The sequence below is a fragment of the Paroedura picta genome, chromosome 1, assembly GCF_049243985.1.
Source record: "Paroedura picta isolate Pp20150507F chromosome 1, Ppicta_v3.0, whole genome shotgun sequence".
NCBI classification, from domain to species: domain Eukaryota; kingdom Metazoa; phylum Chordata; class Lepidosauria; order Squamata; family Gekkonidae; genus Paroedura; species Paroedura picta.
Window position 1 is genome coordinate 178,560,176 of NC_135369.1, and position 24,716 is coordinate 178,584,891.

Sequence of the window (24,716 nt, forward strand, 5' to 3'; positions counted from 1 at the left end):
ATTTGCCTAGGCTGTCCCCTGCTCAGAAGGGAGATGGAAGGATGCCAGATAATAATTCATTAGATGTAATTAGGTAGGGAGGTAATTTTCGGAGCCTCAAACATAGGCCCGGCAGAACAGCTCTGTTGTACAAGTCCTGTAGAATTGTCCAAGGTCCCACAGGACACTGATGTTACCATTAAAAGTGTTCCACCAGGCCAGGGTGAGGGCAGAAAAGACCCTGCCTTGGTTGAGGCCTATCTGCTGGTTGCTAGCTCTAAGCTCACATAAGGTTTTAATATTCTGAAAACAAAGCAGTCTCACCTATAATGAGGAGCTGTACCTAGGCTTTCTGTTGGGGCTTCACTGGCTCATGTTCCAGCAGAGAACTAAATGTCCCACAGTAGCAGCCTGGCTCTGTTGTAGGAACATGGGCTTTAAGCCTGGCACTTCATTGGACTGCTCTTTTAAGAATCTGCGCCCTCCACCAAGTGGGGAGAGACCCTAGAGGTTGATGACCCGGGTCCTGGTCCTACAAGGGTGAGTAATGATGGCCCCATGATCTGAAGATGGGACAACCTCTCTTGGCTAAGAGATTCTAAAAGAACCCAGCATCACAGGGGAGTCTAATAACACTTGGGGTCCCCTGATCCCTCATCTTCTCAAGCTCAGCTCTCCCTGTTACTCCTTGGGTTAGGAGCTAGAATCTAGCCCAAGAAGGATCCTAGACTTTCTGTTCTCTCCTATTTATTGCTTCCTTATACCCAACATTCCAGAAATGTAATTTTAACCAATGTTTTTTGAACAGTGGGAATGCTCACTTACACACTAGCTTCTTTTTATATGTTTCTTTTTATATTATAAATTGCCTTCCCAAGCCCATCTAGAGAAGGGGCAGTATTTTTTTATTTAATTAATTAATTAATTCATTCATTCATTCATTCATTCATTCATTCAAATAAATAAATAAATAAATAAATAAATAAATAAATAAATACTTATTTATTTATTTGAATGAATGAATGAATGAATGAATGAATGAATGAATTAAATAAAAAATGTCCTGGACGAAATGAGCCCAGTGCAGACACACTACCAAGAGGACAAGGAACAATGATCTCAATGGTCATTCCCCAAGACCTGTGTGCAGCTTTCAATGTATAATTTGCCTCAAAGAAACAAAGAGACTTCAAATGTATAGTGGCTGCTGCTATTGGGTCTGCCTCCGAGAGTGAAGAGAAAACAGGCTGCCTTTCTTCTCTCTCTTTTTGCCCATTACACCCCACCCCCAGCAGTAGGCACTGAGGGGAAGAAATCACATTTTTAGCACAATCCTGGAAGTTCCCTACTCAGACTGGGTCAGATTGTGCCCTGGAACTGTCTTGAAACAGGATCTGATTCGATCAGCAATCTGAAGGAAGAGAGGACCCTGTTTTAATTGTTAAACCTGTTATAACCATATTTGTGACCACCCCTCAGTTTTATCAGGCATTTTCTCTAAGGATCACCCATGGCTCTCCACTTCCCATATGTTATCCTGACAATACCCATGTCACGTTGGCTAGGTTGAATGAAAGTCAATGACTCAAGGTCACTTAGCCCGTTTCCTCACTGGAAGCTTCATGCCGGGCTACAGGTTGGAGTTTGAGCTGGGGCAGCTTGCCCCACCTTCTTCTGCTTCCTCATGGGACAACATTTGGTCTTGTGTGCCTTGTCCATCCCGGATTTGTGCTCCCGCACAAAAGTTGGAGCAGTGAAGCTCCCCGTGCAGAATTGGTATTAGTGGGGAATCATATCAAACTGGGGTTTTCTGCCTGGGTCACTCTTTTTTCTGGACTGACACAATCCAGTACAGCATTTTATTTTATTTATTTTGCTGTCAAGTTGCAACTGATTAATTTCAGCTCTATAGGGTTTTCAATGCACAAGACATTCAGAGCTGGCTTGCCATCGCCTGCCTTGGCATTATGACTCTGGTATTCCTTGGTGGTCTTCCATCCAAACGCTAAGCAAGGTTGACCCCATTGAGCTTCCGAGATCTGATAAGATTGGGCTAGCCTGGACTATTAAGATTAGGGCCCAGTACATTATACTGACTTTCAGTTCTGATTGATTGTGAGGCCTTCCAGTAGGAATTGCCTCACTCCCTCCCCCGTGGCAACAAATGAATCAGGTGCTCTGCTGTTACAGCTTGCAAGGTCCCAGATAGCTTTGCAAGACTTTGACTTTTAAGTTGGCTGCCTTGTGGGGAAAAGGGGAACAGATAATTCTACACACTGAGGTCTGTGGCCAACCTCTGACTAAATTAAAGAGCACTGGAATGCATTCCTACTGTTTCATACCATATGAAGCCTAGCATTTTGACAGAAAAGGACAAATTGCTTAAGTCTATTTAAAAAGAATAATAGATGCAGAAATTGGAATTTGTGGTTTGCTTTACAGTGTCTGTCTTTTTTTTAAAGTTCCTATTTAATTTAACAGGCTTCTTGCTCAAAAGAGAAAAAAAATGTGGATTTGCTCTAAATTATTTCACATAAATTTCCATTTATATATAACTTCTCTTATTCCGTTTGTCTTTTATCATTGGTTTATTGTTACATAGTTTTACAGTTTTGAAGCAACTGTGGATCCTGATTTTTTCCTAGGTTTTTCAATGAGTACAATTTAGCATGAGTGGATCTTATAAGAACTTCCCTATCCTCAGAAATCCCAAATACTGAAAAATAGCTCAGGTTCACATAAGGGTATAATGACGACCAATTCAAGGCCTTTCATTAATCCTCCATCTTTTCCATAAAGCTACTGTACTTAATATTTTTCCTCATAGAATAGTTACGTTCCACTTTTTTGCTGCTCAATAGCGCGACATACATCTTTGGATGACCTCATTCATTGTCCTCCTTCCTTTCTGATCTAATTCAGGGATCCCCACTTTTTTGAGCCTTTGGATTTCTGACACAGGGCGTTGGACATATGTGAACTGCCCTGAGCCTCAAGGCAGGGCAGTATATAAATATATAATAAATAAATGACCACTAAACTGCTGCCATCGGACCCAACTTTGCTACATCCACTTTCTAAAAGAAGAATAGATGTTTTTTCTATACTGCTTTTCACTAGCCGAAGGAGTCTCAAAGCAGCTTCCCATCCCCTTCCCTTCCTCTCCCCAAAACAAACACTCTGTGAGGTAGATGGTCACCCAACTGGCTGCCTGTGGAGGAGTGGGGAATCAAACCCGGTTCTCCAGATTAGAGGCCACCACTCTAAAACACAACACCATGCTGCCCCTCGCTTGATGAACGTCAACAGGTGCCGTGATGTCCACCAACACTACATTGAGTACTCCTGATCTCCTTGATGATTGGAAGTTATCTCAGGGATCATGGGTTTCTGGTTTACAATCTGAAGATTTGCCTTGCTCTTGGCAGTGGACCTGTCTTCTTGATAATCTGACTCATGGGATAATCGGACTCATTTGGCTTGAGTCTGTCTCCATCTGGTTTCTTGAAGACTCAGAGGAACATCTCAAATACTAATACTATGGGGGGAAAGCATAATGACCATCCTTCTAGCTTCCAGGAAAGAAAGTTTTATCTTGAAATGCCCTTGGAAGGCCTTGAATAAATTTTATTGCTGTCGCTTCTGTGACTAGTGAAGAAGTCCCTGAACTCATGATTACAATTTAAAGTGTTTGGTGGTGGCACTTGGCTATGCTGATCAGCATCCTCTGGCCTTCACCACTTCCAGTTCCTCCCATGGTATGCTGATACTCAGCATGACTAAAGGATGCTCTATGCTTATCCCATCTGTCTGTACTGGAAGGTTGGTTTGCGGTGGCCATCACATCACAGCATTAGCACAGTGGAAGAAGATTTGCATGTCTCATGAAGACTGATTAGTGTTAAGAATAGGGTCTTTATGCATTTCAAAGGCCAAGGACTTAGTGGCTCTTTTTTGTTGTAACCCAAGCATCTTGAAGAGGAGCTAGGCAGGGGTTGGATGTGTGCAGAGCTCTGAGAATTTTTCTCAATGGGCTTTTGTAAACCAGATGAGCAATTTCTGCTTGCTAATCCTGCTGGCACAGTGAAGAAAGTACCCAAGGCTACTAGGCAAAGCAGCTCAGTGTATCCCCCTAGCTTCTGCACGGTGGGGTCTTTTTGAAAATAGCTCTGTTTGGCAAGGGTTATTAATGTCTCTGTGGCCATTCAACACTAATTGATTGTCTTATACAAGATTGCTGTTTGGGCTTCATCCCTTTCGCTTTACTAATTCCCGTGAATTGGTAATTGTTGCTTCTTCAGGCACTTGGGTTAGGGGGAATGTCTTCTGAAGGCTTTTTTGTAATGAGGTACCTACCCTGGATGATACTGATGTTGAGCATCCCATATCAGAATATACTTGAAGGCTGGCTGAACATAGCAATCAGGGAGTTGTCATTCATTCGTTTGTTTGTTTATTTATTTGTTTAGAAATGAAAGAAAAGTCTTCAGGTTAGTGTACTCCCTTTCCTCCTTCCCTACAGCCGTTGAAGAGTCCATGATTTCCCATCAAGCTGTAAAGTTGTTAGAACATCCAAAATGGATGCTACAACAAACTGACCGCATTCAGACATCTTGAGCCAGTCTGGTCTAGGGTCCTAGTTTGTGGGGCAGAAATAGATTCCAGCTGGCCCAGATACCTACATGGAAACATCATGGCCATCTGGAATTTGATCCAAGACTTCCCTAGCCAAGGAAGCCTTCATTCCCACTCTGTGTTCACAAGCATAGCAATGGCTTTAGTTTGTTCCATGCATAAATGAACAGAGGCCTGTTGATGACTCTTTAAATGCAAGCGGCCGCCATGTTTTGTTCCTGTAGGCAAAGGAACAAACCTCAGTGGTCATTTCATCCAGTTCAACAACCACATCACAGTACATGGCTTAGGCTACGATGTGTCTTGCACAGCTAAGTGGCTAGGAAATTGTGAGATGGTGAGTTCAAGGACTTCCCAAGGTTCATTTCCATACCTTGGTTTATTGTTGTATCTGAGTGGCTGACTTCATGAATGACATTCAGGGTTCACGTTTCCCTACGGTCAAGGGATATATTTTGATGGGTCCCTTTTGAGCACCATACTCAGTGGCTATGTTTAGTATAAACTTGTGGACATTTTCTTTCCTACCCCCTCTCTTCTTTCTTATTATATTTTTCGAAGCTGTTTTTCACGCGTTGTCCAACGCGGCTTGCGTCAGACCAGGGTAGAATTACTCTTGGCCAAACCTTTATGGGGATAGAATTGGAAGGCTCCAGGCCAACGGTCTGGTAGATCAAAGGAGTTTCAGGATGTTTTTTTCCAAGGCATGCAAAACATAGGGGAATAGAAGGACTAAGCACCAGGTATTTGCACCCCAACTAGTTGGTTGGGAGACCTGTCTTTCTGAGACTGATTTCCAGCTTCAGAAGAATAAAAACAGCTACCTGTATGTATTTTTTTACTTGTATCTGCTGCCTTTCTTCCATCTTGGAACTACAGGCAACATGCAGTACATGATGATGAGTGACTGTCATTGATATGTTAAGAAGATAGACGAGTAAATTGATTTTTAATGCTGCCTGGATTGTTTCAATTAAGGCAATATATAAAAGGAAATCACACTGCAAGGAAAAGTATGGATATACAGTTAATATACTTAGTACTATTTTAGAGGGGAGTCATCAAACCACTAAAAAACAGTTGCCAAGAAAAAGTAATGTTTTAATCAAACAAGGGTGAATACACTGTAGACAGTATCATGTGAGGACACAGAGAACAACATCAACACACAATTCCTTCCAAAGGCAGAACTTCGTTACATAAGTCAAGCAAAATGAATCAAACTATTTTTTTCTTTTTTTTAAGTGACAAAAATTTAGTAGATCTTAGGAAGATATAAAGATATAAAGATAATTTGCTGATCATTGAAAATATTTGGAGGCTCTTCCCTACCTCCACCCCAAAGGAAGACCAAACAGCTCAGGATCCACAACCACAACTGTTTTGGTAATACACATACCACAACAGTTTAATTCAGGCTTTCTCAGCCAGGGTTTCATGAAACCCTGGAGTTTCTTGGCAGCACTGGAAGGGTTTCCTGAATGGGTGGGAATTAATTTTTGATATATTTTTTTCAATTTGTCAAACATTTATCAGGTGATATGACCATATATGGTCATGTTGAAGCCCCTCCCCTCAAAATGGCCGGTGATGGGCCTGGAGGGGTTGGGAAGGGGAGATGCCCCGCGCAGCCATATCTACAGCTACACTTCCTAACAATATTATGCAGGATTGTGCTATTTCTGGGGGTTCTCGAACTCTGAAGACTGTTTCATGGGTTTTTCAATGGCAAAAAGGTTGAGAAAGGCTGAGCTAAAGATTCCGTAATATATTATACATACCACAACACTTTAATTGCACGAGCTTGGATAAAAATAGCAAAAACGACCCACTCTGTGTGAAATTAAATGTGAAACATTTGCACGGGTTAACACTGTCTAATAGCTTCTGCGTGTTTTGTTCCTTAACTTGCCACTGATTGGGCCAGTTAACTTTTAAACTTTAGCGGAGTTCCGAGGGATGGGTAGTTCCCAACTTTCGGCACCCAAAATTTAAAAGGGGGAAAAAAAATCAATTTAAAATGTGAAACAGATCACAAGCCTCGGAAAACCGAAACACAGCTGGAAGAGGAGCTGCTTTGATGTACATAATGCCTATTGTTTCATGCCCGCGGTTTGCTTTTAAATGCCACCGCACAGCATGGAAGCCTTGCCCTCCCATTGTGCAACGGAGGGTGCTTTGGGTGGTAGGAGGGAGGGAGCGGGGAGGAGAAGAGAAACGTTCTGTGTAGCGAGGAGAAAGTTGACAGGTCGAAAAGGCTCTTGGAGATCTTTTTTAAGTAACGGGTGTGCCGAAGAGAGCAACTAAACGGGCTGTGCGTGCACCTGTGTGCGCGTGCATGCAAAAGTTAGCAGTCAGTCAAGTTTTTATCTCTTAATGAGTAGAGACTGCTGAAGTAAGGATTAGGTAATTGAGTTTATAATTAATTAGCCATAACCCTCATCAGATAAAGCAGTTGTCGAGATTCTTTTTTTTTTCTTTTTATCTCCTCCTCTCCTCAGGGCCTGCCCTTCTCTGTCCTTGTTCTGACAGCCGGCACTTATCTTAGCCTTTCTCTCGCCTTTTGCCCATCAGCCCCTCCCTTCCCTTTGCTGTTTTTGGTGGTCAGCTGAGGCCCTCATTGTAGTGCGAGTTTTCACAATCAGGCGAGCTGTCTGGTCCTCGGATGATGAATTAGCGGTAGGAGTTAACACAGAGGTGGATTTCAGATTTGTTCACTGATAGCTTGTGGGGCTTTTTCTCGTCCTTAGCCCTTCTCTCCTGCTCTGATATACCGCTGACACTTTACAACAAAGAGGTTAAAAAGGTAGATGTAGTAAATATGTTCCCTTTCCCCAGAAACTTAGGCCGGGTACAAAGGACTCCTAATTTCTTCTGCTGTGCTCTTCATTATAACAATACAGATAAAATAAATGGGATTTTTACTCGATTTCCTTGGGTATCCTTATCTCTTCTTTATTGTAGTGTAAGCTAGCTTGTTTCCAGAGAGAGAGTTTTCCTTGAAATTTATAATATCGAGATGTCTGCTGATGAATTAAGTTTCTTCTTCATCAAAGTACGTGAAGGATAGTACGATATTTGTAAACGTTCCTAGAGTACTTATAAATTATTGTACAAATCATGGAGATTATCTCTGTCTTTGCTGGAGAAGAATGATTCTTGCTCGTATACAGGATTGCATTGTTATAAAGATTTTTAGCTAAGTGACTTTATAGGGGACAGTAGTAATTGTCTTGGGCTTCCCATGATCAGTGCTTGCTTTTTCAAAATAGACGGATTTCTCTCCCTCCCCACTCCCAGCATGTTTTGCATTGTTTTCAAAGTATTGTGAACGTAAGGGTTCTTGTTGTTTAGCCATACCTTAGGGCAGTGGTCCCCAGCCTTTTTATCACCGGGGACCGGTCAACACTTGACAATTTTACTGAGGCCCTGGGTGAGGAGTAGACTTTTACTGAGGGACGTCGCCGCCACCTGAGCCCCTGCTCCACTTGCTTTTCCACCGGCGCCCCTGACTTTCCATTGCCTGCTGGGGGGCGCTACTAGCAGCAGCTACGCAGTGCCACACCAAGGGGGAGCCCCAGCCTTGGCGGCCGCTGGAGAACACCAAAAGTGAGCCGTGGCAGAGTGGCAGGGCAGCCCCGGAGGCAGCAGCCAGGGAGGAGGACAAGGAGAAGCCACGGCTCGGTACCGACTGATCCACGGACCAGTCCTGGTCCCCGGACCGAGGGTTGGGGACTAGGCTTGTGCGATTCGGCCGCTTCAGCGGCTGTTCCCTCTGGGCGCAGGCAGCGCCGCACCGCGGGGAGGGGGGCGGTGCCGGCAGCAGCGTGACAGCGGGCGCAACCACGCAGGCGCGGAATGGTTGCGCCCGCTGTCACGCCGCTGCCGGCACCGCCCCCCCCCCGCGGCGCGGCACTGCCTGCGCCCGGAGGGAACGGCCGCCGAAGTGGCCGAATCGCACAACCCTATTGGGGAACACTGCCTTAGGATGGTTTGTCTTTGGGTATAGGCCTGCAAGTAGAAAACAGGTCCTCATGTAGAAAATGTACATTTTATGAGATTTATACCTCACCTCTCGGCCATGGATTTCTGCAGCAGTTCTGAGATTTGGCTTGCACATTCTGTTTCCTTGTAAACTACACAACCAGGATTCAGGATATGCTTCTTTGTATTTTGTGGAGGCACTGAGCTGTTCCTATGCGCATGTGCCTTGTAGCTGGAAGTGTGCGTTTGTTTTGAACCAAGGGACAAATTGTTTATTTTGTCAGGGTGAGAAGCCACCCTGAGTTTCCCAGCTGAATCTCTGGTTGTGATCTGGAAACATTTCCTTCCTGCCTTCTAGGGGTAAATGTGAGCCAGGTAAAACGGTCAACATGTTTAGTCTGATTAAGGCAGGGGTAGTCAAACTGCGGCCCTCCAGAGGTAAATGGACTACAATTCCCATGATCCCCTGTCAGCGAATGCTGGTAGGGGCTCATGGGAATTGTAGTACATGGACCTCTGGAGGGCCGCAGTTTGACTAACCCTGGATTAAGGTATCTGATTAAGGTATCCTGGAGGGCGAGGTCATCCACAGGGTCCCTTGTGAATTCTTCCTTGAGAATGTGGAAATGATGAAGAACTCAGCACATAAGATTCTGCAAAAGTGAGTCTTTGAGCCCTCTTGCGGGCCAAGGGTAAATTCAGCCAAAAAGAATTTTGTGCCCATCCTGTGGCACTATATCTGTTTTTGAACCATGAGGATAGCTGCACAGTGGAGTTAAGGACAGATGAGTAGGAGAGGTCTCGACAAACACAAAGGAAGTCTCAGGGTGTAGAAGACTCTGAAAAAAATCTTGGGATTTAAAATAACTGAAACAGCGCTTGTAGCATTGAGAAAAGAATGTCCACAGAACTGTCTGTGGCAGGTGGGGTTGTTAAACAACCGCAGTGATATTGTCACGTTACCCATCCGTGGTTTCCGTAAAGCAAATCCACACAGGGGGAAGCCAAAATGGACTAGGACAGCCTTTCACGATTTTTGTATGGTTGAGAAACCCCTGAAACATTCTTCAAACTTCAAGGAACCCCAGAAGTGGCACAATTGTGCAGAATATAGTTGGGAAGCATAGTTGTGTACATGCCCACCCAGGGCCTGTCCCCTTCCCATCTCCTCCAGGCCCATCATTGGCCAGTTGGGGGGGGGGGTCAACATGACCATATATAGTCATACTGCCTGATACGTGGAGGGCAATAAATTCAAATAATAACAATAATGGAGACTTTGTTTTAGAATAGGGATTTGATGAATTTTCTGTAGGATGGATCCCAGGTGGGCATATCCACAGTTATGCTTCCCCAACCATATTCTACCCGATTGTGCCACTTCTGGGGTTTCTCAAACCCTGAGGAATGTTTCAGGGGTTTGTCAATTATAAAAAAGTTGAGAAAGGCAGACTTAACCTTTTGTGTGCACGCACACTTCTTCAGATACGTCTTCGTTGCCAAGAATAATGTTTTCTAATTTTTATGTTCATTGTTTTTACTTTCATCTTTATGTTCTTGGAAGCCGGAAGCTCTGCACACTGGGCATGTCACTCAGCCGAAGAACAGCTAAGCTAGCTTGCCTAGCCGATCCCAACGCCCCTGAGATTTGGGTGCCCTGGTCAGTCACCTGGCTTCCCGGTTCTAGTTAGGCCAGCCCTGATTTCAAGAAGGACAGGGTGAAACATGGCTTCTTTGGTCTTAGCTGACAGCCCGTAAGTGGAATAACAGTGCCGGGACTTCCCTAAACAGTCATCAACAATGTGGATAGGAGCTGTGAATTGGGAGTGAAGGTGGAGAGAAGCGCTGAAGGGGAGCAATCAAAAGGAATAAACTCAGCCCTGGAAGACAACTGCAATTGCTTCTGTTCTCATTATTTTTAATGCGGGAGGAGAGAAAGAAATGACTTAATTGCAACCTCTGGATTACATTTCATTGCCCAGATATCCTATACCTGTGTTTTGGAGTTTGTTTTTGTTTTTTTAGAAGAGGGATCAACTAAGTAGGGGCAGAGAAAGGTGAAAGGCTCTTTGTCACAGGCTGCCTCATCCAGGGGATTGAATGGCTCTTGGTCCTCAGTGGTGTAAAAAACCTGGGCATGATGCTTCGTTTTGAGTCGGCTCTGGATGTTTAAAATAAAAAATGCTGTCGGAGATAAATCAGAGGTTCTGCTCCGGCAGGGAGTCGGCCTCCAGCGTTTTCTGATTTCTCCTTGCCCTGGTCCTGCATTGCATGCTGACCCTCAGGAACACTGTCTTGACATGTTCAGATCCCTGGGAGAAGAGGGGGAGGGGGAGAGAGGACTCTGCTCACACTTCTTTGGATCCAACCAAGTATAGATGGTGCTTGCCGTCCTTTCCTGGAGGTCTGTGTGCTTTCATTCTCCTCCTCATCCTCTCTGCTTGCCTTTTGATACAACTGGCAAATGTACGGCCAGCCATCTGGAAATTCAGGAAGTCTTTGGCTTGCCTTGGTTTCGCATGGAAAGGGGTTTTTGTCTAGTTCTAGTGGCCCTCATAAGCACCTTTGATTGAGTAATTAATTAATTAATTATATTTATACATCGCCCCTCGCGGCTCAGGGTGGTTTACAGAAAACATACAGGCAAAAACATGGCTTAATAATAACAGCAGGATAAGAACAGTAGTAACAGTAACATTTGGTGATAGTGATTTTTCTTAATTAAATCATTAACAGCAATATTAACTGTTAACTCAATAGGTTGGTCAGTCCAGGGTTGCCAGGTGGGGGCCAGGATGGAGAAGGCTCAGGCCCTGGTTGAGGTCAAATGTGCTTCCCTGGGATCATGATCATCAGCTGGTTGGAGGTGGCAGAGCATAGAGCTCTTTGTGGGTCATATACAGAGAGGCGGTCCCTTAGGTACACTGGGACCAGCCTGTGTAAGGCCTTAAAGGTGAGTACTAGGGCCTTAATCCTGATCCGGGATTCAACTGGTAACCAGTGCAGCTGTTTGAGCACATGCAGGATGTGGGATCTCCATGGTGTTTTTGTATTGTCCATGTATTGTTCTTATGTTATTATGTAAACCGCCCTAAGCCCCCCTGGGAGGGGGAAAGAAAGAAAGAAAGAAAGAAAGAAAGAAAGAAAGAAAGAAAGAAAGAAAGAAAGAAAGAAAGACAGACAGACAGACAGACAGACAGACCCTGGCTGCTGCATTCTGGACCAGATGTAGTCAGGGATAAGGGTAGGCCTGCATAGAGCAAATTGCAGAAATCCAGTCGATAGGTGACCATCACATGGATCACTGTGGCTAGGTGTTCTGGGGCCAAGTAGGACGCTTGTAGTTTGGCTTGGCACAGGTGGTAGAAGGGCAGCAGTGCTACTCTCATGATCTGTGCCTCCATGGAGAGGGAGGCTTCCAGGATCACACCCAAGTTGCTGATAGTTGCACCTCATCCGGGGTGGACAATCGCGCTTCCTCGCTTGGACCTTTTCTATCCAGTTACAGAACCTCCATCTTTGAAGTGTTCAACTTCACACGATGCTACTTGAGCTGTCGTGTCACTGCTTCCAGACATCTGGCTATGGATTCTGGGGATGAAACAAGGTGGCCATCCATCAGGAGGAAGAGCTGGGTATTATCTGTGTATTGATGGCACCCAAACCCAAAACGCCGCACCAGTTGGGCAAGAGGGTGCATGAAGATGTGAAATAAGATTAGAGAGAGGTCTGCTCCTTGTGGAACTCCACATGTGAGTTTGTAGCAGTTTGATTGTCTCTCTCAATTGCTACCCTCTGTCCACGAGCTTGGAGGAAGGAGATCAGCCATTGGAGGGCTGTCCCCCATATCCTGGCATTGGCGAGGCAGTGAGCTAGAAGCTCATGGTTGACTATGTCAAATGCTGTTGTGCAATCTAGTAGCACAATCAGCGCTGACCCACCTTGGTCCAGCTGGCGATGGAGGTTGTCCATCAGAGCAACCAGTACTGCTTCTACCCAGGGGCAAGGCCGGAAGCCTGACTGGGATGGGTCTAGGACTGAAGCTTCATCCAGGAATGCGGATAATTGGTCTGCCACAGCCCTTTCCACCATTTCCCCCAGAAATGCTAGATGCGAGATGGGGTCAATAGTTGGCAGGCTCCTGCGGGTCCAAAGATGGTATTTTTTTTAGCAGTGGGCCTACCACTGCCTCTTTCAGCCCCTTACATGCAACGATTGTTCTCCAAGTGGTACCCAAGCATCCTGAAAGTGAGTCTGCTCAAAAAAATGAAAGACTTTTGTGTCCTAACTTGAGAGGCACGTCATTTTCAGAATTAAATCTCACTATCCCTGATGCCTCTGTTCTTTTGTCACAGTTTTGCTTGTATCTAGAGTTAGAACAGAAACGTTGGCATAAGGGCCATTTGAACGCACAGGGCTGCTTTCCTACTTCTTCTCAACTCTGTATAAGAAAAGAAATTGAGTAAATGTGAACTGTGCGGAATAGGCAATCATGTCTAAACCTTTCTAGCTGGTGATTTCTTCATTTTTAAATCCAAGCCTACCCAAGAAGAAGAAGAGTTGGTTCTTATATGCCGCTTTTCCCTACCCGAAGGAGGCTCAAAGCGGCTTACAGTCGCCTTCCCATTCCTCTCCCCACAACAGACACCCTGTGGGATGGGTGAGGCTGAGAGAGCCCTGATATCACTGCCCGGTCAGAACAGCTTTATCAGTACCGTGGCGAGCCCAAGGTCACCCAGCTGGATGCATGTGGGGGAGTGTGGAATCGAACCTGGCATGCCAGATTAGAAGTCCGCACTCCTAACCACTACACCAAACTGGCTCTCTGTGCCTCCAAGCCTATTATTATTACACTTATAATAACCTTATAATACCTATAATAACCATGCTTTTTTAAAGCCAGTATTGAGCTTACAGTGTTGGGTCCTGGTGAACTTTTCCCGTAACAGTGGTGCGTTCATCCAATGCTCTAGCTCTCCTCCTTGTACTGAAAAAGAACGCCAGTATTACAGGAAAAGTCCCGAAAGGAGCCAACCCACGTTTTGTAACTGCAAGGGATTAAAATAAACCAACAACAACCATAGAGCTGATGTTTCAGCAATGTGAAATTCTCCGATTGCAACCGAGCGCCGGGAACACTGACGTTAGCATGACATCAAAAACAGAAGCTGTAATTGACAAATAATACCCCTCATAAATACTACCAGTCTTCTCAATTAATTTTTGTCTAAAGTTCGGGATACAAAATGATGGCCTGTCAACTGACAATGGATGACAAAAATTAATACATTGTCTTCTAAATAGTATGGACATTTAAGAAAAATTGGGCAGCCAATTTAGCACAGCGTGAGCAGGGGAGGAACCTTTTGTACTGTTGCCGTGCACTAATGTTGTCTGGGCCTTTATTAATGGTGCTTGGCTGCTACTGACAGTTTTGTTGCTACTGGCAACTTTCTTCATTAAAATTAAAGCCAGCGTCAAATCCCATTAGCTACACTCTGGGTACCTTGGATGGAGACGGGGGGGATGGGAGACACGAAGAGGTGTGTGAGCGTATATATAGAAATGTGCATGTGGTGTGTGTACGTGTAAAGTATATGCGTGCGGTCCATGCACAGACCTTTGTTAGCATAGGTTCTGTGCAATAAAAGTTGGAGGTTAAGAAGCCGGGCTTTATTTTTTCTTGACTTACCATATTAAAAAAAAAAAAAACGTTATTAACACATCGCCCATGAGTCGTTTTGAGAATGGGCCTCGGTTAACTTTTTTGTCCCACTGGGCCATTTTGTGTATTTCTCAAGGTGTTGGTTTTATGCACACATGCATTCCTGAGGGAGACGTGTGGAACGGAAATCCATGGTCTTTTGCGCTGGGTTTCATTCACTTGTCATTTTGTAAGGCTCTGATCATGTTTTAACAGCTTGCCTTCCCATGATTTCTTTTATCAGAGAGAGTAGATGCACTCAGAGATTGTTCTGACAAACAGAATATGAAAGGATGGCAGTGTGATCACAAAGGTTGCTCTGACCAGGTGTAGTGGGGAGACATTAGATGTTTGGATCAGAAAGGTCTTTAGAGAGTATCTTAATAGGTGAGTGGTATTTTCCCCTTTCATTATTTTATTTATTTGTAATAATAATTTGATTTATAGACCACCTCTACCCAATGGCGGGCTGGGGATGGATTCCAACAATTTCCCTGGGCATGCAAGAAAGGGCCACAAGAACCAAGTACCAACACAGTCCCTTCTGCTAACCCACTCACAATCTGCCTAAATTCACAGAGACTATTTACACACTGGAGGTTTCATGCCGGGCTGGAAGCTGCAATTTTAGTCGTGGTAGGTTGCCCCACCTCTTCCTGCACCCATCCAAGGGAGCATTTGGCTTGGTGTACCTCATCCACCCCTGATTTGTGCTCCTGCACTGGAGCTGGGGCAGTGAGGTTCCCAGTGCATAAACTTTCAGCGTCGGCATTTCTGTCAGATAGCTATCTAGCATCTGCTTAAAAAATTTCCAAAAATGGAGAACTCACCACCTCCTGAGGAAGCCTATTCCGCTGAGGAACCGCTCTGTCAGGAACTTCTTCTGGATGTTTAGCCAAAAGTTCTTTTGAATTAATTTCAACCCATTGGTTCTGGTTCGACCCTCTGGGGCAACAGAAAACAACCCTGCTCCATCCACTAGATCAGTGGTCCCCAACCCCCGGTCTGGAGACCGGGACCGGTCCGTGGATCAGTTGATACTGGGCCGCGGCTCCTCCTTATCCTCCTCCCCGGCTGCTGCCTCAGGGGCTGCCCCTGCCACTCTGCCGCTGGCTCACCTTTGGTGCTCTCTGGCAGCTGCCATGGCTGGGGGGCTCCCTCTTGGCATGGCACTGCACAGCTACTGCTGGCAGCGCCCCCCAGTGAGTGGCAGGAAGTCAGTGGTGCCGGCGGGAAAGCCAGTGGAGCAGGGTCTCAGGCAGTGGCAGCGACGTCACTCGGCAAAACGGGCCTCAGTAAAATTGTCAAGCATTGACCAGTCCCTGGTGATAAAAATGTTGGGGACCACTGCCCTATATATGACAGCCCTTCAAGTACTTGAAGATGGCTATCATATCATCTCTTAGTCATCTTACCTTCAGGCTAAACAGATGAACATGTTAACATAGCTTCAGTGCCATAAAAGTTAGAGGTTAAAAAGGTGGGCTTTACGTTTTTCTTGGCATTCCACATTTTTCAAAAATACAGATAACGTTACGTGTGGTCCATGAGCTGTTTTGAGAATGGTCCCCTGTAGCCTTTTTTGTCCTTTTTCTGTTCTCTGAATCTGTGTGTATGGCAATGAAAAGTGTTGATCCATTACACAGGTATTTAGCTTGTTGCAGCTAAATAATTATGTTCTACTGGCTTTACTGAATTAATTGGATGAATATTTGATTTTCCCAGTGTTTTGCTTTCTTACGAAAAACACACCAAAAAACCCAACTACAATATCTTTAGCCATGTCCAAATTAAAGCTTCTGGCGCAATTTGTTTTGGGGTAGGGAGAAATTTTTCTCCCCTAGGCGTGGATGTTTTCCCTCAATGAATAAGCATTGTACTCATAGCAGTAATAGTGACTATTTATTTGTGTCAATGACACAAAGTTATTTGGGATGGTGGAAACCAAGGCCAGCTGTGAAGAGATCCAAACTGGGTGAATGGGCAACACTCTGGCAAATGAAGTTCAGTGTACATAAGCATAAGATGATACACACTGGAACTTATCTACTCGCACCTGCTCTCAGCATTCCCTTCAGACCATTTGGGAATGACTGCTGAGGAGATGGGGAAATGGGTAAGATCTACAAATGTCAGGTCTTCTACTGATACATTTCTGGATCTAACACAAGACTTTTCAGTGCTACAAGAGGAAGCCAACCATATCAGTCTTGCATAATTTTACTCCCCAGTTGTATTTATTTGCCAGGTGGGGATAAGCAAGCAGATTGGGGGGCTTGTGTGAATGTGTGTGTGTGTGTGTGTGTGTGTGTGTGTGTGTGTGTGTATGGGGTTTAACAGAGGTTCCCATATTGAGAAAGAAATGCTAATTTTCTATAAAGTGAATGGTAGCACTTTCTAAGAGGCATATATAGGATCCGTGTTTATGTAGAATCAAACTGTTAGACACTTTATCTCATTTTCTGTTGACATTTTTTTCAGAAAGTGATAAATAACTATTTCCACACAGTTGCACTGAGCAAGATAACCTCTTTTTTACGTTTTCTTTGTATCCTTCCTTAGGCTTACATATGAATATACCATGGATACACTTTTTATTTTCGTAGTTAAATTTTGTTATAGTTTTAAATGTTTTAAGCCTGATCTACGTAAACACAGCTTGCCTGTTAAGTCTTGCTATCAATACTGCCGTGTTGTATCTTGGGATGAAAGGGAGATCATGAGGTAACCCACTTGTACTCAGGACAGCTGCTCCCCATAGGTAAACTGCAGAAATTAAAGCTTTTGCAGCTATCCTGGGGTTAAGTTATCAAGAGACCTGGGAAGACATCTAAGCTCATAGCCGTTCCAGCATATATGGACATTAACTTAACCTACCTCATTGCTCAACCACTTAAGGATATATAGTTAATTCTATAGATAAAAAGATTAAACTTCTGCAGCCAAGATAAAATTCCTTACAGTAAACTAACCTCCCTTTTGGGGACTACAAAAATAAGAAGTGGCCCTAGGATTTAAGAAAATATTGCAGAAAGTGTAAGATGGAGAAGATTCAAGAAAGTTTGAAAATGGAAATATGGGCAGTTTTTTAAAATTATTATTTTACTTCTAACAAAACTGCTTGAAAATGAAGACGAAGAAGAAGAAGAAGAAGAAGAAGAAGAAGAAGAAGAAGAAGAAGAAGAAGAAGAAGAGTTGGTTCTTATATGCCGTTTTTCACCACTCGGAGGCTCAAAGTGGCTTACAGTTGCCTTCCCTTTCCTCTCCCCACAACAGACACCCTGTGAGGTTGGTGAGGCTGAGAGAGCTCTGATATCACTGCCCGGTTAGAACAGTTTTATCAGTGTCATGGCGAGCCCAAGGTCACCCAGCTGGCTGCATGTGGGGGAGCGCAGAATCGAACCTGACATGCCAGATTAGAAGTCCGCACTCCTAACCACTACACCAAACTGGCTTGATCAGACTTGTTTGATAAAGTGGCTGTATCTCCATTGGATTATATTTTTATTTCTAAACATTACAACTAATTGTAGAATTTTCCATAACAAATAAAAGATAAGACTCAAAATATAATGCCGCTATTAGGGTTATTTGCTTGGGAGCTGCGCGGAGTGCAAAAGTGTTAAAGTTACAGAAACGTATTTTCTCTTGTTTGTTAGGTAGAGCTTTGCTTCTGGATTTCAATAAATAATGGCAGCAACTAGGAAAAGGGGTTCAATAGAGCAACCTCCTAAAAACCATGTTAAACCCGAGGTGCTTCAGAAATCATTTGAACAGATGGCACATAAGATGGAAGGTTTTGAGAAAGGAATGGACAAAAGATTTTTTTTTAAGGAACAAAAAACTTGTAAAATATGAAAAATATATGATTGATGAATTTTAAAAGTTGGAAAGGCTTATAAAGCAAATATCTGGAGAGGTAAAGGAATTTGATGACAGTGAACATTTCAGAGCCTATTACAGAAATTAGGGATAGGTAATTGGAAAAAGTTTTATTGGAACTGACAGAGAAAGAATTTTGTTTCAGATTTAAATCTGTTCCAGAGATTTTAAATGAAATCATTAGAGAAAGGATTATTAAAGTCTTGGCAAACATTTTGGATTGTGAAAAGGAAGAAATGGAGGCTGAAATTGACATGGTTTATAAAATAAATTCTAGATTTTCCAGTACAAGAAAAGTCCCAAGCTTTGGGTGCATTTTGTCAGGAGGAAGTTCAAGATTAGCAATAGCATTTTAATATATGATTGAGATTGGATAATATGTATATAATTTTGTTGAAATGAATTACTATTAGAATTCTATGTAAGATAAAAGAATACATCTTCCTGTTTGCAAGATTAAAATAGAAAAAGATTCCATTCAGATGGGACTAATTAGAGGGCTTAATTTTTACTTTAAAATACCAGAGATGCAGATTGAAGTCTGTTCAAAAGGCAAGACAAATTTTAGAAAGGTTTAAAAGAAAGTTGGAAGAGACAGAAATGGACACCCTAGAGTAAATTACACAAAATTACAAAAAAAAAAGCTGCAACAGAAACTGGAAAAGGATAATAATGAATTGGATTATTCAGCTATATTGACTTTTCCGAAGTTAAGATTTGGTTATGGATTACAAATGTTTAACATGGAATATAAAAGGAGCAAATACTTAGTTTATTTTTCATTATCTGAAGAAGTTTTTTAAAGATGTTATTTGTTTAGAAGAGAATCATAAGGTATACAATATTTGACCTATAAAACTTTGGGTAAATTATTTATTTCAGCAGATAATAAAAAGAGATAATAAATAATAAAAAGAGAAGTGGAGTTGTGTTGTCTATGGAAGGTGATGTTTGAAGGAGTACTGATCTCTCAACAAATGGAAGATCTGAAAAGAGAAATATTAACATCCCTCAGAGTAAATTGCTCAAAGGTTTTTTTAAAAAATTCTGATGGACAATTTGGTACTGGTTGATATGGTGACAGAAAAATGGTAATTCAAAAGAGTATACTTTCTGAAAGATAGACCCATTATGCATGACTGTGGAAGGCTGCTGCTGGTTACTTGTAGCAGGGCAGCATGTCACACTACTTCTCGTGTACCAATGGGGGGAAATTCTCCCTGCCAGAAACGGTCCACCCCAGATTTTGGCCTGTACACATGCCAGCCAGGGCACAATGATTCTGCCATGTTTCTCAGCGGTGGTGAGGCAGGAGGGTTACTTCCACATGGGTGGGTTTGCATGACAACACAATTCCACCTTTGAGGAAGGTTTAAAAAAACACCCCATTTGGCTCTGCAGCACCACAAAGCCAAATGGGGTATTTTCTGTCCCTGCTGGGACACCATAGGCAGGGGAGGAGCCGGCTGGTCCCTGTGTGCACGGTCCTGGTCTGGCATGGCCTCCAAAGGCAGCCGCAGCAAAAAAGGGAACACTAAAAATCAGTTTTCCCTTTTGGGGGGCATTCGAGGCCCTAAAGTGGGCCAGGGCCGGAAGGGGGGGCAGGTTGAAATGTGTGCAAGCAGGAATTTGCCCTGCCGCTATGTAACTGTCGGCCCGGCCTTTCCCCCTCAGAAATGAATATCTTAAAAGATGAAATGTTCCCAATATTGCTGAAGGAAAAAGACAAATTATGAATAGACCCATAACAATAAGAGAAATTGTTGAAGGTACAAAAAGATTAAACCAGGAAAGTTGCTGGACCAATGAAATATTGGATCTGTACTATAAGTGTTTTGAGGAAAAAGATGTACAACTTTTACAAAACACGATGAACTCTATTTTACAGGGAGGTAGGATGCCAGAGATGTTGAAAGAGGCTAACATAACATTATTAGCTAAAAATGGATTAACTAAAGATGGACAAGACTTTACTTTGACAAGAAACTATAGACCAATATCATTATTGAATAACAATTATAAGCCATTTACAACAATTCTAGCCAAATGGCTGAAAATAATCTTGCAAGAATTCGCAGCTCCTGACTGGGCCCTCTGAGTTTTTATCCCGGACAGGGCCCGCCCTTTCTTCTCCCACATTGCCCTTAGAATTTTATTACTATCGCTCCACAGGAGCGGTTTACAGATGCTTGGCTCTGTGGACCTTCCTTGCATTCTCAGGGAAAAGCTACTTTGGGATCAGAAAAAGAATTTCCTCCAGGTGAGACTGACCAAGGATTCTGGTTTGGGAGGGCATGATCTGGCCATAGAATTGAAGTCAATGTGGTTGAGCAGAAAACAAAGCTGTTAATAAAAAAATACAAAAATTCAAGACCAAACAGAATTGATGAATAAAACAGGCTTTAAGTTTGAAAAGAAGGTAAAATAGTTGAGTAATACATTGAGAAATATGAATTGCATATTTCAAAATAACTATGTTAAATATGGAATAAAGTTTATAAAGACAAAGTGCAGCCGTCTTTGTTGAAAATATCTGTGATTCAGATTGATATTCTACCTAAGGTTATTTTTGTTTTAGACAGTACCTGTTTTGACAACAGATATACCATTTAAAACAATGGCAGAGAAACTTATCTAAATTTGTTTTACAGGGGAAAAACAAGTTTAATTTAAGGTATTACAAAATGCAAAGGAATGAGGAGGACTGGCTTTACCTGACTTGAAATTATACTTTTCTGCTAGGTGTATAGTTTGGATGAAAGAGTATGTTGCTGAGAAACATGAGGCTATTAGAGTTACAAAGACACAGATTTAGGTGGCATGGCTATTTATGGAAAAACAGTTAATGAAAAATCACTAATTTAGAGATGTCATTTTAAGAATATGGAATGAATACAAACCTAGGTTGTATACAAAAACACCATTGTGCCTCTAAACACAAGATACACATTTTAGACGAGAAATGATAACCAAATATAAGTGATTAACATATCATGACTTATTAGAATTCCTTCAAGGGGGGATGTAAAATAAAATCAAGAGAAGAATTAATAAAAGGATACATTTTATTACAATTGTACATTTTTTTAATGTACAATTATCAAAAAACTTTAAAACAGATTAAAGATCTTATTGTTTTGAACAATCTAAGACTGAATTTTAAAGGGAACCATGTACAAATGACAAACATGCTATCGCCAAAATGTATAAACTCCTGTTGGAATTTGAGACAGAGGAAAAATGAGTAAAAGAATGTATGGGACAATAGGCTAAAAACTTTGGGCACAATGCAGAAATGGAACAATGTGGGTCTCAATTTTACATTGAGCTCTAGTCATAAAGAGAATTCTTGCAAAAAGATATACTGTTAGTATACACCACAAGAGAAATTAGCTAGAATGTATAATACTATTTCAAATATGTGCTGGAAATGTGGACCACATGATGGGACATTTTATTGTGTACAGTGGACATGTAATATAGCCAAACATTTTTCGATAAAAATAGATTAATTAATAGAGTATTTTAAAGATTAATTATAATTGAAACCAGAAGCTTTTCTTTTGGGACTAATGGACAGATAGAAAATAGTCATGGTAGAGAGATTTAGACAGAATGGTTGGTGAAGATGAAGGGATTTGCAGAGATCACTAAGGTTACTTCTTTGATCAGAAAAAAGACAATATCTACATTTATGGATGACTGGAAACTATTGGTTTGGGAAAATGAACTGATGATTTGTAGATTTGATGGTTAGAAAAAATATTAGAGAGAAAAATAGAGGTTTTTTTATGCTTGTAATTTTCTAGTAAGTGATAAGTTTATAATTTTCATTGTATTTGCTGTAGAAAAAAGTGGAAAGTTTTCTTATATTATTTTTCTATCTTTAAAGTCTTTTAGTATTTTTCGATTTTATCTTTGTCTTTTATTTTTTTAATTAATATAAAAAAGAATTTGTCTTGTCTACATATTGTGGTGCTGTGGTGCTGACTTGAACGTACAATGCTTGAAAATTTTCTGTGTCTCAAAGAACCATCTTGAATTCCTTGAGGTCACAAACTTTTATCTTGTGTTGTGGATCTATAGATTTAATTTCTGACATATAGCTCACCCAAACCAACTTTTCCTTGCATTCCGGCAAGCTCAGTAATTTCGAAGGGGGGCAGGGTATAAATATTTTAAATACAATTATGGTATGGGATTGACTGTTTTATGTGAAGGACTGATTTGTTAGTGATATAATCAGATTTATCGATCTAGTGACATAAGACAGATTCTGCCTTCCTCATGGAATCATAGAATTATAAAGTTGGAAGGGACCTTCATGGTCATCTAGTCCAACCCCCTGCAGGATGCAGGAAATTATCACCTAACTGTCCACCATGCCCAGATGTTGCCCCTCCCCCAACACCAGAATCCTGGAAGAAATTCGCCTTCTGATCCCAAAGTGGCGATCAGCATTTCCTTGGGCACACAAGGAATGGCCACAAGAGTCAAGCACTCACACAGTCCCTTCTGCCCACCCACTTACAATCTTGATTCAGTTATATATCCTACCTGTGCCACTTTAAGAGAGGGGAGAGCACAACTGGCAATACAGAGGTGAAATCACTAGATTCACATGCAACAATAGGAATACCTGATCTGACTCATCTAACCAATTTAGTAACATTTCCCAATCCCAAAGAGTGGTAGTTTCCCATGTCCCTAAAACATTCCGAGGAAACCATAGACTGCAGCTATATAGCAGCTGTTCGCCAACCTCCACCATCTAGTGTGTTAGGAATATTCTCGTCCCTGTTTGGCTAGAAAAGCAAAACGTGGGAACTTATTTGATTCACAAGGATTATTCGTCCTACAAACTATCCTTTCAAAAAATTTTATCAAGAACAACTTTACATTGCATTGGCTTACTTTTGTCACCATCTGAGACTTTTGTCTCCATTTCTCACACTGTTCTTGCAAGCTTTGAATGGGCAATTCTTTCTCCATTTTTATAAGAGACTAGGGGCCAAGCCTGTTGCATTCAGAAATAAAACGGGTGCTAGATTGGAGGGGGGGGGGTGGACTGGAAGAACTCTGCAGATTGCCTCTCCCTCCCCCCAGGACCTGGAAAGGCTGCAGGTAGCTGTTAGGGAACTCACCGGCAGGGGCAGCTCTCACGCAGCAGGGATCTGCAGCCTCCAAGCCTCAGAGGGAAGTAGAAGAGGAGGGGGTGGTCAGGGGTGGGGGATTGGCTTGCCGCTGACAGACAGGCAAGCTGGTTGAAGGAGGAGGCACTCAGGGGCAGGACAGGGGCGGGTGGGTGTTAAGCGCTGAGTGGCTTAAGCCATGAGACACGTTCCTCCTCCAAGCCCTTACCAGAAATATTAGGTGGAACAGATGACTTGCAGACTCTTTCCATCGTGCATCTGTCCTGGCTGCGGCGCTTGATTGTTGCGTTTCAGACAACGGTTATAGCAGTGCTAGTATGTGGCACTGTGACTGTTTCCATCCAACTAACGTTGAATGCAAATAATTTTACCTATGAAGAATCTCAAAAACGCAGTGCTAGAGAATTGTACTGTCCAGAATCCACATTATGCTCATTAAGGAATGTATCCTGAGGTGGTCTTCCTAGAGCAGTAGTAAAGTAGCAAAAAGAGCAGCTCTGTTTTTGTTACAATATATTTTTCCCCAAATAGATTCCAGTGGGTATGGTGTTGGTCTGAAGTAGCAGGGTATAAGCTTTTCTGAATAATTGTGCGTGCGTACAAAAGCTTATACCTTGAATAAAACTTTTGTTAGTCTTTATTTTTTTCAAGCCTGAAGGAAGCTTCAGGGGTTTCTCAACAATAAAAAAGTTGAAAAAGGCTGCTCTAATTACTACCATGTACTATGTATGCAATAATAATAAAGTAGTAATTGAGACATTATATCCTTAATTGTTGATCTATTTTTCAGAACCACCGTTGAATCTTTAAAAGTTTTTAATATCAGGAAATGTCATATTGCTGTAATAAATTTTTTAATTATTTTCTTAATTTTAAATTAGGACTGCACTGTAACTGCGATCCTATATATCATCATCATTCATAATAAGGCTCAGGGTTTTGGGGTTTTTTTTTAAAGCACATCAGACTATATTGTGAATCTTTGCGGTCTGAGTCTAGCATATAATCATTTTCCGATCCATTTTTTTAAGCGCTCCAAGGCTGGTGCTCCCCATCAGACGCGAAGTATAATACCAGAGCAGTCGTTTAATAGTTTCATGAATGGAGCTTGATGATCACAAGGACCACGCTCAAGACGAAGGAGCGTGTTCTTCTGATTGCCAGCGTCCCATGTCATAGAATGCTGTCCTCCTGGGATTCCAGTAGATCACAGTCGCTAACTTTATCGGAGGAAGGAAAGGTCATTATTCATTTGCATGTTAATGCATTCAAATGTACGCAAATTCAGTATTTCATCATTTCCTAATACCGAGGGGTGAGTTTAAAATAGAAATTAGGCAGGAGACAGAAAAGCTGCTCAGAGCAGCTTCATACTGGCC

At 42.4% G+C, this 24,716-nt stretch overlaps 1 protein-coding gene across 5 annotated transcripts in view; it reads left to right on the forward strand.

Moving 5' to 3' along the window:
• Positions 1 to 24,716, forward strand: part of AGAP1 (ArfGAP with GTPase domain, ankyrin repeat and PH domain 1) — a 380,857-nt gene that overhangs the window by 147,182 nt on the left and 208,959 nt on the right. The window lies entirely within an intron of this gene.